The sequence below is a fragment of the Cynocephalus volans genome, chromosome X, assembly GCF_027409185.1.
Source record: "Cynocephalus volans isolate mCynVol1 chromosome X, mCynVol1.pri, whole genome shotgun sequence".
NCBI classification, from domain to species: domain Eukaryota; kingdom Metazoa; phylum Chordata; class Mammalia; order Dermoptera; family Cynocephalidae; genus Cynocephalus; species Cynocephalus volans.
The window spans coordinates 114,609,514-114,615,999 of NC_084478.1; positions in this window are offsets into that span (position 1 = coordinate 114,609,514).

Below are 6,486 nucleotides of genomic sequence, written 5' to 3' on the forward strand. Positions count from 1 at the left end.
CTGAATAGGCTTGGTTCCTTTGTCAAAGATCAGCTGACAGTAAGTGTGTGGGTTGATTTCTGGATTCTCTATTCTATTCCATTGGTCAGAAATGTTAATTGAATTAAACGTTTCATTGGCTGAATACAGACATGAATAAGGCATGATTTCTGCTCTCAAGAGAAGCCAACCATCTATTGAAGGAAACAGTACATTATTCCTTATGAGAGCTATACTAGTGACATGTAAAAAGCATGTGAAATCTGGCATAAAAACGGATTTCACACGCTTTTTACATGTCACTAGTATAGCTCTCATAAGGAATAATGTACTGTTTCCTTCAATAGATGGTTGGCTTCTCTTGAGAGCAGAAATCATGCCTTATTCATGTCTGTATTCAGCCAATGAAACGTTTAATTCAATTAACATTTATTGAGCACCTACTATGTATCAGTTACTAAATGAGCAATAAGAGGTATACAGCCATAAATAAGATAGGGTGCCTTCTCTCAAGGAATTTACAAAATGTGAAGAAAACAGACACATCCACAAAATATTACTGTTAAGAAAGAGATATTATGCAGAGATATGGACAAAGTACTATGGGAGTAGGGGCAAGTTTTTGTGACTTGGGGGATTCTGGAAGTCCTAATACAATAAGTACTATTTGAGTTGGGCCTCAGAAGATGGTCTACACTGAGGCAAATGGAGAACTAGAGAAGGGAGGTGGCTTTTCATACCATGCCTCGCATTCAAGGTCTTCCTCAGTTTAGCCCAACGATACCTTCCCAAACCTGGCTGCTATGTCCTCCAGGAAATAAAAGTTATCCTTTCATGACAGATTAATCCATCAACCACCTTCCAAACTCATAATGTTTGCATTCCCACCTCGTTGCTTTGATGTACTATAATGATTTTTACTTAATCATTATAGTACAATGATTAAGAGCAAAGTGTCTGGAGCCAGACAAATATGGATTCTTATACAGGCTCTGCAACTTACTGGCTATAAAATCTTGGGCAAATGAAAATCCCATGGTGTTTATCTCACGGGATTGTGCGATAAATGAGAAAATTCTTGTAAAACTTTGGTATAGTATCTGATACAGAGTATGTACTCAATAAACATTAACTATTATAAATGGTACCTTTACATTATCCACCCCACTGACTCTCAAGTCAATTAAAACACACTTATTATATATCCACTATGTGCAGTAGATTGTATTTGCTATCATTGAAAACACAAAGATGAATAATACCCTATTTCTGCCCCAGTTACATGTCAGGTAGAGGATAAAAAAAGATGTACACAAATAATCATGAGGCAACGCATATTAAAAGACCTGGATTCTCACTTTGACCCTCCAAAGCATAAGTAAGTGGGACCACAGGATCACCCAGACTATTTCTAAGTCTAACATGATTCTATAACTTCTATGATTGTAAGTGCTACATCGAGGTTAATAAGTACCAAGAGAAAGCAGAAAAAAGGGAAATCCAATTCTACCTGGAAGAGTTGGAGAAGCCTGCATAGAGAAAATGCCACTTGAATTGGGTCATAAAGGATGGGTCACACTTGGTGAGGGAAGAAATGGAGGCAATGGAATTATAGGAAGAGGGGAAAGTAAGAACAAAGGAAAGTGTAAGGCTCTCTCAGGAAAACCCAGTAGTGTTGTGTGGTTGGAACATTGGGATACATGATGTTTAAGTGGGGAAAAATGAGGTGGAAAAGGTAGACTGGTGTCAGATCATGAAGAAGCTTGAATATCATGCTGAGTTGTTTGGATTTTATTCTGTAAGCGATTCACATTGGAAGGTGACAAGGGAATCATTTAAAAAGAATTGTGGCAATTGTTCAGGTATAAAATTAGAAGGGACTGAACAAAAACTGTAGGTCTAATAATGGAAAAGAAAGGACAGAAGTCTTTTGGCATTTTTTCATGTACTTCTTTTTGCGCATTGTTGACTAAGTTTTACTTGGTCATTTTTGGAGGGCAGGGTCCATTTATTAATTCATTCTACAAGTATTTGTTGAGCACTTACTCCATACAAGACTGGAAATAGAGTGGTAAATGAGAGAGTCAAGTTCCCTATATGTTAGGATTCTTTGTGTTGAAAGTACCAGAAAATGATGATACCACCGGAAGTGGGGAGACTAGGGACAGGTTGGTAGGGGGAACAAAGAGTTTGATCTTTGACATACTAAGTTTTGAATGCCTATATCAGTGAAAATGTCAAGTGGGCATTTGGATAAGATATCTTGAGCTTATTTGCATTCCATCTCACAGTTCCTCTCCATTATCATTTATTTTACTTATTTAAGGTTTGCTGTTTGCTTTTTGAAAACCCAATGAATTACTAGACTCTTCATGGATAATAGTATATTATATTAATCAATATATATTATATTGAATAGGTCGACATGAGGAATCAATACATACAAATGATTTCTTTCTCTTTCTTTCTTTTCTTTCTTTCTTCTTTCTTTCTTTTCTTTCTTTCTTTCTTTCTTTCTTTCTTTCTTTCTTTCTTTCTTTCTTTCTTTCTTTCTTTCTTTCTTTCTTTCTTTCTTTCTTTTCTTTCTTTCTTCTCTCTCCTCTCTCTCTCTCTCTCTCTCTCTCTCTCTCTCTCTCTCTCTCTCTCTCTCTCTTTCTTTCTTTCTTTTCAAGATGACTGGTAAGGGGATCCTAACCCTTGACTTGGTGTTGTCAGTACCACGCTATCCCAAGTGAGCTAACCAGCCATCCCTACACCAGGATCCAAACCCGTGGCCTTGGTGTTATCAGCACCACACTCTCCCAAGTGAGCCACGGGCTGGCCCTCAAACTGATTTCTTAACAAACATATTTTCTCTTAAAACAGAAGTGAATTACCTGTCAAAAATCCATTATAATCCTATTCTTGAGAATCCTCTCTATTTTTAGTAATTTCTTAAAAATTAAGCAACCAATAAACGTGCAACAGAATCTATATTAAACCTTATAAAGAATATTATGAAATTTTGAGAAACCTTAAGATTAGAATCTCAACCATTATTCCTGTTTATATTGAAACTCAACAGTTACTTTTACTAAAATTAAAATCTCAGCAGTAATTTTTGTAGAAAATATAATATCAACATCTATTTTTGTAGTTACTGACAAGAACAGTTAAGAAACTCTTGGGGAACAAAAATGAGGTGGGAAGACTTTCCCGACCAGATATCAAGACTTATTTCAAAGCTACAGTAATAAGGCAATTCCGTATTTTCACAAGGTTAGACAAATAGACCAGTGTAATGGAACACACAAGCCAGAAATAATTCCAAGAATATATGAACACTTGATATTTGACATAGTTGGTATTTTAAATGAGTGGGAGAAGGAAAGACTTTTCAACAAATGATATTGGGGAGATTGAATATTTATAAAGAAAAAATGAAATTGGACTTCTCACATTTTACATAAAAATTAATTCTAAGTGTAATAAAGACCTAAATGTGGAAGGTAAAGTTATAAAATGTTTAAATGTTGATATAGGGGAATATTTTCATGAAGTTGGGGTAGAGAAGGATTTCTTTGAAAAGACACAAAAAGCATTTACCATAAAGAAAAAGAATAGATAACATTGACTACATTATAATCAGAACTTCTGTCTATCAAAAGAAACCAACAAGAAAATGAAAAAAAAAAAAAAAGATATGTGACAAAGTGGGAAAAGATATATGCAACACATGTAAAAAGGTTAAAGGACTAAAGTTAGAACGAATAACTCCTACAAGCTAATTTGAAAAAGTCACATAACTCAATGGGAAAAAATAGGCAGATGTCTTAAATAAGTGCTGCACAAAGGAGGAAATCCTAATGTCCGATAGGCATATGAAAAGATGCTCAGCGTTATTAGTAATCAGGAAAATCAAATTATGAGATGCCATTTCACACCCACTAAATAGGCAATAGTCTGATAATACCAGTATTGGCTAGCAGGTGGAACAATGGGAACTGTTAAAAATAGCCAGTTAGGGTGTAAATTGGTAAGCCTTTAGACAAAGTTAGGCATCATCTAGTTAAGTTGAAGGTGTTCATACTCCATAAACCAGTAATTTCATTCTCAGGTAAATACCCTGGAGACATCTGAGTTTATGTACAATGCCAAGAATATTCATGGTAGCACTATTTTGTAACAGTCAAGAACTGGAAACAACCAGAATGCTCCTCAAAGTTATCCTGGATAAACTGTGGTATATTCATAAAATGGTATACTGTGCGACAATAAAAATGAACCATCTACAACTAACTGAAACAACATGGATGTATCTCACAAACAATGTGGAGTGAAAGAGGATAGTCATGATTCCAAGTTTATAAAGCATATAAAGTTCAAATATCTACAAAACAAAACTGTTATTTAGGAATGCTTACAAGAAACATAAATCCATAAACAAAAGCAAAGAAACGATTATCCTAATAGTCAGGATAGGGGTTAACTTTAGGATGCGGGGAGGGATGTCATCAGTGGGGCAGAAGCCTGGGGGGTGTGGTTATTCTGGTGTTCTAGTTCTTGTCCTGGGTGGTTACTACATGAGTGATAGCTTTATAAATATTCTTTTAACTGGAAGCTCTCTTCTCTTCTGTTTTCTTAATGAAATAGAAAGCAAGGTGACTAGTTGGAAATGATGGAGGAGGAGGTGTTACAAGATTTGAGGAAAGAAAGATGGTAAGAAACAGAGTCGGAGAGTGAATAGAGTAGGGAAATATAGTATTTTTATCATATTCTTTTATGAGACTTTTTCACTTTTTTTCTGATTTATTATGCTATTTCTCTCATATTATTCATATAACATTATTTTATCAACTTTAATATAATCTACTATTTGTAGTTATTCCAAATATTTACTTACACTATAATGCTAACTAATGTTTAAAAATAAAATTTTAAAGCAAAATTACACATTAATGAATTACATAATTATAAACGTAATGATACATTAGTTATTTATTATTTCACGTTGAGCTTTAAAAAAGCTGATATAGCTTATATTTAGAAAAAATATACAGAGTTCATACAGGGTTTGTATGATGGCTTTTTATTCTTTTTCTCTCAACTTTTTATACCAAGAACTTTAGTGTTAAATTCTTCATTTTATATCTTTAAACAGAGATGAGTATTTATTACTTCCTTGTTTTACTGATCTCTAGTCCTAAAAGTCGTTTTTTTAAATATCAGAAAATATAACCTCATTTGCATCACAAAACTAAATATTAATATCGACATTTCAAATTACTACAAAACTATTACTCTCTTAAACTTTACTCAGAAGATTCAAATGGAGAAAGCTGATAGGTCTCTATAATTTTACAATATTGCCTAGGTTTTTATATGAACCAATTTGTAAAAATCAATTATTTAAATTTAAAACATGTTATAGTTGTAAATCCGTGTTTATATTACAATTCCATACCTTCAAATTTCAGCATATATATAACATATAAAATGTAAATTTAAAGTTTTTATGAGGAAAAATATAGTAAATTTAAAGAACTACCAACAACTTAGCTTCAAAATATGCCATGTGAGTTTTCATTTTATAATATTCTGTAATAACTAAACCATTGTGATAGGGAAAAAACACATGTACTTTTTAACATAATTTGAATCTACAAATACTGAATCAAGAAGTATTGAAAATTGATGTATGCAACTCTTAATTTGGGAGAAATATCTTGTGCATGTATAAACAGGAAATGCATATTCAAATAATAAAGCAAATGGGATAAAATGTTAATAACAGATGAATTTGGTTAAAGGGTATATGGGTGTTCTTTATGCCTTATTTATGCTTGTAATGCTTCTATAAGTTTGAAATTATTTCTAGATAAGAAGTTAAAATAAAAAAAAGGTACATGGACTGACAGTGACGTAAGTGGAAATCGACAGTGTACTTAGGAGATAAATCCATCTCTTGCATAAAAAAGTGGGGGATTAGTGGTAGTTTATCCCTTCTTTTCAGCTTAAAAACCAAAGTCATAAGCTAGTTATGAATTTTTGTAAACAATATTTTCTTCCTTTTGAGGGTTAGCCTTTAAATATAGCTAGCTGCTGTTCTGTTTTTGCTTTCCTTGTGCAGACTCTGTGTTCTACTTCCTTGAATCCACAAGTAGAGGACTGCCCTCCTCCCTCATCCAGATCTGCAGATGTGGAAACTCCTCCGCAGCTCCTCTAGACCAGACATTTTCTGTTGACTTCGGTGGCAAATGCTGTCTGATATCATATAGTCAACAACTTTGTCTTTAATTTCTCTGGCATTCAATGAGGAATTCTCACTGCTAGATCTACAATCAGGTATTTATAAGGGACAAATTTGGTTCAGTAGGGAGGTGCAAGTGGAGGGCATTATCATGATATCATCTATAAGGGGAAAACTGCAACACACGTCATCTTGGAAAGCCTCAAAATTTCAAAGTTGAAAAGAATGGGAGAGTTATACAATATGATCCTCCTTGTTAAATTTCAGTTCGTAAATTG